The sequence below is a fragment of the Orussus abietinus genome, unplaced genomic scaffold (assembly GCF_000612105.2).
Source record: "Orussus abietinus isolate OABI.00-Male unplaced genomic scaffold, Oabi_2.0 scaffold307, whole genome shotgun sequence".
NCBI lineage: Eukaryota > Metazoa > Arthropoda > Insecta > Hymenoptera > Orussidae > Orussus > Orussus abietinus.
The window spans coordinates 12,633-25,264 of NW_019394503.1; positions in this window are offsets into that span (position 1 = coordinate 12,633).

Consider the following 12,632-nt stretch of genomic DNA (forward strand, 5'->3'; position numbering starts at 1 on the left):
ACAATGTGTAAAAAATAATTAAAAGAATGTATGTATTTCACATGCAAAAACAAATTTCTATCACTTATAGTTATTTCAATATTAGATGAATATTTGATGCATGTATTTATAAATATTGAAACGTCCCTAGTAGCATAGAATAATTTCTAAATATTTCTTTGTAATCTTTGCTAAATATCTCGAGCGACAGATTTTTTAAGATTTCTTGTAGATTTGATTCCAATATATCTGAAGTATTTGTTGAAAATCTCAATGACATACTTAGTTTCAATAATTTATAAACATATACAGAAATTATATTTTTTAACTTATGAACATGTAATAAAAATACATTTTTTACTTCACGACTATTATCGGACACTTCATTTGGTATAAAAAAAACACGAACAATTCTTCTAATATTTTCATTTCGCTATTTCATTAGGAGAGNTCGCGAGATATCTCGTCAAAAGCGTTGATCGGCCAGTATTGGGTCGCGAGATATCTCATCCAAGGTAACGAAAGGGTTAACGAAGCAAACTCCTTCTCCGCGGGTGAAAGTGCAAATGCCTTTCTCCCCGTAAAACAAACTGCTCATTTTGCAATAAAATCTCCACCTTTCTTGCGTCAGTCTCTCCTCTCGGAGCACATGGTCCAATTTTCCCAGCGGCGAGGTTGCACAATGGCCGCTTGTCGCCGTGTCGCCAACTACTTTGACTTCCGAATCGCGTTTTCCTCGTGCGCAGAGAATAGGCGAGCACGCGCCCATACTTAATGGGAGTTCGTTGTGATTATCGAGCGGGCCAAGTGAATGCAAATGCGGAGTAGGAAGCCGAGGGAAAGGAAGAGGAAGGGTGAAGGAGGGTGAAGGAGGGTGAAGGAGGGTGAAGGAGGGCGAAAGGAGGCTAGGTCGTTACTTACACCTCGCGAGTGCCGGCGAGAGAGACAGACCGCGACCGGGGGTTGATTCTTTGCCGAGGGCAGGGATGGTCGGGTGGATGGTTGGTCTCGGTATTAGCACGAGGGGCGCCGCGCAGCCGGCACGCGTCCAACGAATTTTTCACCCAACGGATATCCCGAGGAACTTTTCAGCCTCCGAGAGACCCCCACCGGGCCAGACACCTCCGAGGAGTCCGACTTCCAGGGGGGAGGGGCTGACGAGCGATCCGGAATCTCCTCCGATTCCGGTTTAAGGTGATGCCAAAGCGCGCCCAGAAAACAACTCGGTCCATCGAGCAAAATCGTTCGACCGACTGCATTTGGTTCTTTCGGTAAACCCCTAGTGGCGTAGAATAATTTATAAATACTTCTTTGTAATCTTTGCTAAATATCTCGAGCGACAGGTTTTTTAAGATTTCTTGTAGATTTCATTCGAAGATATTTTAAATATTTCTTCAAAATCTCAATGACGTATTTAGTTTCAATAATTTATAAACATATATAGGACTTATACTTTTTAATTTATGAACATGTAATAAAAATACATTTGTTAAAAAATAGATGAGAAATTTTTCTAATATTTTCGTTCCGTTATTTTTCATTATGGGAGCAAAACGTGTGATTTTGATTTTAAGTATTTTTAAACGTTTAACAAATTTATAATTTTATAACATATTATAATTTTATGAAACTTTCAAGAGAAATTTGTCCATCATGTCTGAAGATAACATAAATAAATGTTACAAAATAGTAATATTTTTGTAACAGGGCATTCGGGTTTTCATTAATCCGTCGGTGAATTCTTGAAAAAAATGTTACACCTAGCCAGTCTGTTCGGGGCTTGTTCAGAACCTCGTTAGACCGTCTAGATTAGACGGTCGTGATAAAGTCTCTCCAGTCCCTGTCTAGAACCCAAGACTGCCTCGAAATTTTTCCACACGGGTACGGGAGATTGGCACAACTTCTTAATCTATGGATATTCTTTTACGAAAGAACAACATAGAATAATCTTCAAAACCCACTTATTAAAATCCAGAAACATGTTTTGGAAAAGTCTTTTAGTTATTGGGAAACAAAATGCCCAAATATTACGCTTTTCTCGGCTTCCTGACCGAACCTAATCCTTTAACCCTTTCGTTACCTAGGACAAGATATCTCGCGACCCAATACTGGCCGATTAACGCTTTTGACGAGATATCTCGCGACCCGATACTGGCCGATCAACGCTTTTGACGAGATATCTCGCGATCCGGTAGTAGCGGATTAACGCTTTTGACGATAATCTAGCTTTCTAGCACCAATATTTTGACATTCTAGATGAATATATTTTATAACTAATTCTATTCGTATAGCTAAAAGGAAGAAATAAATACAGTTTTTATTAATTTAATGAAATTATTTTTATTTACTTTCTACGTGGCAGAACACAAAATAGTTTGTCTAGAATGTCAAAATATTAGTACTAGGAAGCTACATTATCGTCAAAAGCGTTAATCCGCTACTACCGGATCGCGAGATATCTCATCAAAAGCGTTAATCGGCCAGTATTGGGTCGCGAGATATCTCGTCCAAGGTAACGAAAGGGTCAAAGTGAAGTGAAGCCCCCCTCAAATCAGTCGATTCCAATAAGACACCTTTTTTTTTAAGAGTACTGGATCTAACCGTATGAAATTTTTACACATGGCTCGTGAGCACCTAGGAATTATCCTGACACTTTCAACATTTGGATTTTTAACAATTTTTTAACTTAGCCCAGACCACAAGCAAAACGGCGTTGAGCTCTCATATTTCGAGCGATGTACAATTATTGAAGACTGTAATATGAGAAACGAAAGTGTCAGGAGAATTTTACGAAAATTTGGAATGGTCTGGTAATCGAGAGACTCGCATTTGAACGGGATACAGGCAAAAAAATGTCTTATGCGCTTCTATGCTAAAACAATGGTACTACGAGGTCTCGGAGTGAAAATTTAGTTGCCACGGAAATCACAGATGGCGCAGGGGGTCCCCCTGCTGTCAATTAGGGCCTCAGAAACCATGAATCCAGAGGATTTCTGGAGTTTTACTTCGATTTCTCTACAATTATTGTACGAAAACGACAAATGGAATATGCCATTTAGTACAATACTCGATGTAATTCGACACGGCTGTCATAATAACGTTATCGTGAGCTAAGATAATATTGCACGATTATTTAGACTTATGTGGAAGGCACAAAATGTCTGTTACCACATGAACGGTTGAGCATGAAAAGAAACTCTGATAAATTGGTCGAGTCACGATATCGATGGGAGTCTAGTCGCGGATCTTTTGCTCCTGCTCAACTAATAAACTTGAGCTCCGTGGAATATCTCCGAGCTCTCATATTCCGATCAATATACAATTATTGAAGGCTCCGATATGAGAAACGAAAGGATCAGGACAATTTTACGACAATTTAGAACACTCTGGTAATCGATGAACTCGCATTTTAACGGGATAAAGGCAAAAAAATTGTTTCATGCGCTTCTGTGCTAAAACGATGGGAATACGAGGTCTCGGAGTGAAAATTTAGTTGACCTGGAAATCACAGATGGCGCAGGGGGTCCCTCTGCAGTCAATTAGAGCCCCAGAAAACATGAATTCAGAGGATTTCTGGCGTTTTACTTCGATTTTTTGATATTTATTGTACGAAAACGACAAGTGGAGTATGCCATTTGGTACAATACCCAATATAATTCGACCCAGCTGTCAATATAAAAACGTACGTCAGCAACGTAGGTATTTAGAAAAATCTTCTTTATCGACGTCGATAAAGTTCCTCGGCGTGTTTCACTTCACTTTAAATTACCTTTTTACCGTGACGCCCGTCGTGAGAAATTAGCGAAACTCGAGACTCGAAGCTTGGCACATGTATTTCGTAACTGTTGCAACTAATGTTAACATTACATGATATTATGCTAATTTACAAATATTACGTCCTCGAGACGTGACAGGCTCGCTAAATGTAACATTTTTTTAAGACATTGACGGACTAATGAAATCCCGAATACCCTGTTACAAAAATATTACTGTTTTATAACATTTATTTATGTTTTACTCAGACATAACGTACTAATTTCCCTTGACAATTTCATAAAATTATAAAGATGTTAGAAAATGATAAATTTATTAAGAAATTTACAGTGAACAGTGATTCACTTTTAAAATATCAAATTTATAATTTTACTAACATTTTTTATGCTTAAAGTACATACATTTTAAGAATATTTTTAACAGAGTAGATTTGCTTCATGAGTTTAATAAGCGAAAGACATGATTGAAGTTAAGTTTTAGAGGTCCATTACGCCGCATCTAGTTAGGCATAAAACATTAAAAGAGCAAAAAGTTCCCAGGATAATTTTTGAAGTTTTGCCTGACAATGGAGATAACGGTAAATTGGCGGAAACGAGTCCATCCTGAAGGATGGATAATTTTGAATAAATCGATTGAATTGTTAACAAGCCTAATATCCTGAATGAATGAATTTTTTTTCAAACGTAAAATATTAAATAAATATTATAGGACAGTCGCAAAACAGGTTGGGGATTATTATTAAATTTGTGGATGTTGATCTACGTGTAAAATGAGAAAATACGTGTTCTGCCCGGCTAGTTTGTCGGGCAGTTGTATGAATCCCAATTGTTTTTGCAATCGATGAATCCCGATTGTTTTTGCAAGTAGGATTGTAAAATGGGATATTCGTACAACTGCTCTCGTGAAGAAGAAACGTACCCGAATAAAGTGAGACTTGTCGCGAACGAACAAACTTGAATTTATTATAATATTAAATATACGAATGACTTGTTGAGTCGTGTCAGCTCTTCACGCGTGAATATTAATAACGGTTACAAAAGCGTTGGTGAAGGCTGACGAGAGATGAGAGACTGTGCTGAATTCTGTCAGCTCTTCATGCGTGAATATCGATAACGGTTACAAAAGCGTTGGTGAAGGCTGACGAGAGACGTTGAATTCTAGCGAGAGACGGAGACTGACTGACTTACAGAAAAAATACAGGATTCCTCCTCCGGTCGCATTAAATTTTTTGAGCAGGTGGTAGCATATTTTTTACATAGCTATTGGCTGACTGATTTTAAGAAGGGCGGTTAAAATCGAATAGTCAACCTCGCGATTGGTCGATAGCTGTCCAATACGGTTGGGTGAAAACGGAAAATTTCTAGTTGCCGTGGAGATGGAAAAACATGCTCTATGCCCGTGTGCATGTTGCGCGCACGTGTTAGCGGTAAAGTTAAAGAAGGTATGACGGTAAAAAATAGGGACGGTCAACCCGACAAAAATTCTAAAGAACCCTAAACTTTCGCGATGGGACGTACGGGGCAATATAACCGTATCGTAGAAAACTAAAATTTACGAACGGATTTTGGAGTTAGGAAATTGCTAAATTGAGAAATGGCCCGATGGGCCCAAGCAGGCAATAAGTTCCTTTCTGGAAATTTGTCTGACATTTCAAAAGCCGCGATGAATTGAAACACATGAGTGTCACGCACAGAACAAAACGTATGCGACCGTTTATTCGATTGAACCTCTTTAGTTTCAATCGTAATTGAACGTTACTCATATTCGTATCCTCGCAAACTTATTCCGATGTTAATGAAACAATTTATCAGTAGTTACATTTTTCAACACTTCTGACATTAAAAAAGGAAATCATTTATTGCTCCCTGACAATTTTACCCGCGAACAAGCTGTGCTGACCAGAATCAGATTTGCTAGTATGGTCTATACTAACATAAGAAAACAAAACTGTATCCGAATTTGAAAACAGCTCGGTTAAAATAGTATCATTTAAAAACAACCAAGTAATGGTTAAAAGTAATCATTGCTGTTGTCTGTTGACAAGTTAAAACGGTTAGAATGAAATGGTTAATAATAACGCATTAATGGATTGTCGCGATCGAGTTTAATTTCGCAAAATTTAATTAAACTGTTCTTCGATTAAAAGCAACAGACAAGTATCAGGAAAACTTACTAGGTTAACTGTCAACGTTTTAAATAATTGGTTGTCACCAAGTAAAGTTGACAACCTTTGATCATGTGCCTTTGAACTGGTATATTTTCTAACTTATAAGATAGAAATGTTTAACCCTTTTAGTGCCGGGCGAAAAAGAGGTGCTTACGCGAAGATAACCGGCCGAATTTTACGATGTTACTAGGATTTGGAAAAAGGCTCATAAAAACCAAACGAAAAGCAATATTTACATAATTCAAAAAGCAGGGTATTAAGGACAAAATAGAGAATAAAACAGTGACGCTAATTTTTCTATATTCATTGAAAATTATATAAATAACAAAGGTATAAGTGATCAAAAAAAAAAGAAAAATTGAGTTCTCTGTTTCAAAACGTAATTGCACATAGGAAAAGTCATTTTTTTATCATAAATTTATATAGACCGTTTATTGCAAAGTATATACTTTAAATTCCCAATATATTTTTTAACAAAATAAGTAATATTGCGCAAGAAACATAAACAATAACTCCAAGGCACATGGTAGGCGCCGGACGGATTATCTCATCCGAAACAAGTAATTGTTATAGGTTATAGGTTGTTATAGGTAGGTTATAGGTTGTTATAGGTGTTGTTGCATTGTTATTTTAATTCTCTCGTAATGAAATTAGACTATTTATAACGTATTATAAATTTATTTTGAGATAGAGATCTCTCGCAAAGCGAATAGTAAAGCGCTACAAGGTGCGGACCGATATATCGGCTCTGGCACTTTTCGCCAGTGGAGCGAGGGCCGTTATATCGGCCTCCGGCAATAAAAGGGTTAATGTATAAAATAAACAATCATGTGGGACTGATGTATTATTACAGGGGCAACTTAAAATTTAGAAAAGAATAATATCTAGTATATAAACGTGCGATCGGATCTCTTCCATTTGAATTGAAATAGTTTTTGTGGATGAATTTTACTAGAAGTCCTCGTTAGCGTAGGTGGTATAGCACTTGCTCGGACAAAAAGAGTTCTGGTTTGAGACCGCCCCGGTCATCCGAAAACCCCCGAATTCTTAAATTATATATATAAGGTATGCAACACACACACACACACTCTCTCTCTATTTCCATTATATATTACGTACCATGTCCGGACATCTAGCCTTTGAGTGGATCTACGATAGAGTTCAAAGATGTCTGTATATATCTTATATACGTTCAATAAACATTTATATACGATTAACTTACAGATATTCTACGTTCCGCGGTGCCTGTGTGTTGACATCCCTGTGACGAAATTGATTCTAAAATGTACCAAAGTATTCTCTTCGCTATTTTTTCATTTTTCCATCCTTATTTTTCCCATCTGTCATCAAACATTATCAATATGGCGAAGTAGGGCATGTTAACCTCTATTAACTTGAGTCTTTTACGTACATGTCTTTTATGTCGGTCTCTTGTCAATGTATCTCTGTCGCTCTCGTTGTATCTATTGTTCTTTTCTCTTACATCTCGTCATTTCAACACGAAAATTTTTGTCACATATTCTTACCTCAAGTATCTCACATTTTTACCTTGGTAACAATTATAAAATCGCGGGAGCTACTGAATTTTACCATTTTTTACTACATTCGACATATAAATTTGACACCCCGCCGAAGATTACAAAATCGAGGGAATAAACTTAAATGAGATGAAAGTTCAAAAAGTGAGCACTTTTATCAAATATACAAAATCGACTTCGAGAGTGTTCTAAATTGTTGTACAACTGTTTAATGCGTTCGTTTCTAATATCAGAGCCTTCAATAATTGGATATTGATGGAAATATGAGTGCTCGACCCCATTTTGGTTGTGGTCTAGGCTAAATCAAAATTTTGTATTGAAAATACAACTTTTGAAAGTGTCAAGATAATTCTTTGGGCAGGGCGTTTATTATGTATTTTTGACGAGAGCGCTCATTTCTCGTACTTTCATCTTACGCGGGTTTATTCATCGAATTACGTATTCGCTATATGAAAGAACGAGATCGCTAGCACTTCCGGTCTAGTAATATTTCTAAATAAAGGTACATACCTTGTAAATCGAAAATTATTGAGGTAGTGGATTATAGACGGGAAAGACGGGAAAATGGAAAGCCGTTTAAAGTAAAGAAGAGGACTCGAGTCTATCTACATTTTTGAAATATGTATTACATTCATATTTACATGTACTATAATTAGAAGTTCAACAATATAATTTTCTTATCAAGTCATGTAAACATGAATTATTTATCAGTTTTCAATGTTTAATAATGTAACATAACCTTGCAATAACAAAAACTAACCTTAGTAAATTCTCTTTCTTCTAACAAAAATGGGTCTAAGGCAAACCCTTCTTCTTGGGAGATGGCGTTCACGGTGCTTATTTTTCTATCTTTTCTTGTATGCTTCACCATATCGCTTAAAAATTTGTCTCGAGCCAGTTCATATGAATGGTCTCGCATTTTCACCACCAAAAACGTTCCGTAATACCGTGATATACTAATTTTTCACGTTTTCGTTCAATTTGCTTTACGTAATAGACCCTCAGGTCACGTGTCAAAGATTTAGACAGTTCGGTTCAATGTCGTTAAAACTAAAGCCTCTTATTCAGATCGATTAATTTAAGGGAGATTTCGCTTCACCTTCATTGTAACCATTTTTTCCATGTTTTAAACAGTCAAAAACTGCATCTACAAAACATGTATAAGTCGTTCTCCGTACTTTGGCGGAAGATAGAGATGTCAGCTGCACAATCTTTTACGAAGTCAACTCACAAGATGAGCCTTGCGAAAGGACCAGTAACCGGAAACCTGTTGGTCGTAGGTAAATAAACGTCGATAAGATTTCCTTTTGCGTCCCGAAGGACGGCATTATCACGAAATATGGCGTGGAGGGGAGCAAAAAAGGCGCCTACATCCGATAAGAGCGACGCCAGGGTGAGACAAACGAGAACCGACATTTAAATTCGCCAGATCATGATTGCGACTCGAAATATTAGATTGGCTTAGGTGGGTAGTTGTTACTACGTTCAAGTATATGCTTTATCTCTTTATCTTAAGGTGAAGTGAAACCCCCTTCAAATCAGTCGATTCGAATACAATACTTTTTTTTAAGAGTATTGGACCAAACTGTCCGAAACATTGACACATGACTCGTGATCATCGAAGAATTCTCTTGACATATCGAAAATTTGGATTTTTGGAAAACACTTTTTAACTTACCCCAGACCAGAACCAAAATGGCGTCGAGCTCTCATATTTCGATCGATATACAATTATCGAAGACTCTGATATGAGAATCGAAAGGGTCAGGACAATTTTACGACAATTTAGAACACTCCGGTAATCAATGAACTCGCATTTGAACGGGATAAAGGCAAAAAAAGTGTTGTATGCGCTTCTATGCTAAAACGATGGTAATACGAGGTCTCGGAGTGAAAATTTAATTCACCTGGAAATCACAGATGGCGCAGGGGGTCCCTCTGCAGTCAATTAGGGCCCCAGAAATCACGAATCCAGAGAATTTCTGGAGTTTTACTTTGATTTCTTTATAATTATTGTACGAAAACGACAGATGGAGTACGCCATTTGGTACAATACCCAATATAATTCGATATAGCTGTCGATATAAAAACGAACGTCGGCAACGTAGGCATTTAGAAAAATCTTCTTTATCGAAGTTGATCAAGATAATCGACGTGTTTCACTTCACCTTAAGGTGAAGTTAAATACACATAGGAACGTGATCGATGTCGGTAAAATAGGTTCTTCTAAATACCTACATTGTCGACGTTCGTTTTTATATTGACAGCCGCGTCTAGTTACATCGAGTATTGTACTAAATGGCATACTCCATCTGTCGTTTTCGCACAATAATTATAAAGAAATCGAAGTAAAACTCCAGAAATCCTATTGATTCATGTTTTCTGAAGCCCTAATTGACTGCAAAGGGACTCCCTGCGCCATCTGTGATTTCCGTGTCAACTAAATTTTCACTCCGAGACCTCGTATTCCAATCGTTTTAGCATAGAAACGCATAAGACACTCTTTTGCCTTTATCCCGTTCAAATGCGAGTCTCTCGATTACCAGACTATTCCAAATTGTCGTAAAATTGTCCTGACACTAACGTTTCTCGTATTAGAGTCTTCAATAATTGTGTATTACTCGAAATACGAGAGCTCGACGCCATATGCTTGTGGTCTGGGCTAAGTTAAAAAATTGTTGTCGAAAATCCAAATTTTGAAAGTGTCAGGGTTATTCCTAGGTGCTCACGAGTTATGTGTAAATATTTCAGACAGTTTGATCCAATACTCTTAAAAAAAGTGTCTTCTTTGAGTCGACTGATTTGAGGGGGATTTCACTTCAGCTTAACCCTTTCGTTATCTTGGACGAGATATCTCGCGATCCAGTAGTAGCGGATTAACGCTTTTGACGATAATCTAGCTTTTTGGCACCAATATTTTAACATTCTAGATGAATATATTTTATAACTAATTCTTTTCGTATAGCTAAAAGGAAGAAATAAATACAGCTACTACCGGATCGAGAGATATCTCGTCCAAGGTAACGAAAGGGTTAACGAGTGGTATTCGGACAGCTTCGGATGGTGTGTCAAACGATACGAGGCAGTTTGTTGGGTTTCGATTGTTTGACCACCCTCGCGTTCGCCTTCCCTTGTACGCGTTCGTGCGCAGATGTGTGTACCCGGCTTTGGAATCACGAGAGCAAGCGATAAATGATCATGCGTATCAAATCGCGATAGGGTTGTAAAATGAAGATAGCTGGGGTCGATTGAATCCAACCTTTACGCAAACGGCCGGTCGTCGAAGCATTATCGGTCAAATTCCTAACAATTATGTCTGGAAGTTGAAAAAGTTGATTAGCAATTCGGTACCCGACCGTTAAAGGTTGACGAAGTGCATCCTTCGTCTTCCGAAATGTTGCGGGACCTGTCTTACCGGCCTTACAGGATATGCTAATGTCACCCAAGACCCTACCTTCTACTACTAGCAACCTTCGAGCCTCCGGGTTCTCCGCTGTCGCGCGACTCTTTCGGGGACATTTAAATTTTAAATCTACGATCGAAAAACCATTTCGCGAAGAAAGGGTGAGACTTCTCTTTGCTAAATTCTCCCTTTCGAGACGTCGAACAGTCCTTCGTATGCCGATCATTTTGGTATCGCGGACGACTCGTCGATTTTCCTTTACGAAGGCACATCGCGACGACGGGCCACTTCGTAAGATTCATTGAATTTCTCTACATTGATCGATGCAACTAGTGTATTATAATACACGAGAATTAAAGGAAAAGGTCCAGTAAGTATTTCAAGGGCCATTTGAATCAAGCGATTCATTTACGTCAAGATAAATAGCCTTTTAATAATGAGTTTCTACATGGAAAGAACAGACACGTGCACTCTTACTTTTCAGATTAAAATATCAGAAGTAAAGTTAGGATGAAAAAGATGACGTCACGTGGGGAAATAGCATTTGAGCTCTTAGCAAAGAACAGCGCATTGCTGATAAAATTTTACTCTTACTACAGTATACTTGCGTTGACAGCAAAAATTTAAAATCAAACGTAAATGTAATCATAGAAGTTTCCTTTAAAAAAAGTGCCTGGTAATTTAGCAAATAAAATTTTAGAAATGGCCAACGAAATGTCAATACTCGATCGCGACAATAACGAATATTGCAACCGTAAATAATATTTTTGTCGCTCTAGAGAAGTAATAGTCCTCTTATTACCTATACGGCAAAAACGTTTCTAGAAAAAATGTTGATGGCACATTTTTAAGTGTTCACGCTGGCTGAAGTAAATCAAATTTGTTATTATGGCTGTCAATTATTTTTGTGTGTACGATTATAATAAATTTTAAAACGGAACTTCTCTTAAATGTATTCGTTTCATAGTTTCCTTAGGAAAAATTTAATTTCGGTTAGACGTCACTTACGCATACACTGACAAGGATGGTATCCCAGGTCGATCTTTCCGATTTGATTTCTTTTATAATATGTTATAGTAGACTAAAAACTAAGCGACACGTATCTTTTTTATCTGCCATTAAACACTTTAAGGGGGTGAAACCACCATCCGAAGTAAGGCATGTCAAGGGGCGATTTGGCAGTTTCACCCACAAGAACATAATATTTTTGAACCAATCTGTCTATTTTAATTAATTTGACAACCTTTAAGGTTTCTTTATGGAAATCTGTAAGGAAAAAAAAAATGATTTGGTTTTCTTATTTTCGTCATATTATATTTTGACAAACATAAACTCTTCCGTCACCGTGCGCTACGTTTGCATTTGACAGTCGCTTCGAGGGTAGGGAATAGAATCACGGACTTGCGGTAAGGGGAAAGTGCTCTTGTGCAGGACATCTAACGCCATCCACCGTCTAAAGAAGGTAACAAATGTGTAAAGATGACGTATTGGATTGAGCCGAGACGCGGTCGAATACGGATCAGCACAAATAATGATTAAAATCTCTGTAGCGAACAATTTAGGCTATGTAACATTAGTAGAAATACAATCAGCGGATTGTCCTGAACAAGATTCGTACATTACATATTAGCTTCCAAGAAGAATAAGTAACGTTTGAGGCAAAACAGCTCGGGTATACTGGCCTTCCAGCTAGACCGGCCCATAAGACGCGTACCTTGGAAGAGCAGCTTCGAGTAACAGAGTACCAGTGGGTCGGCCTATACTCGATGCG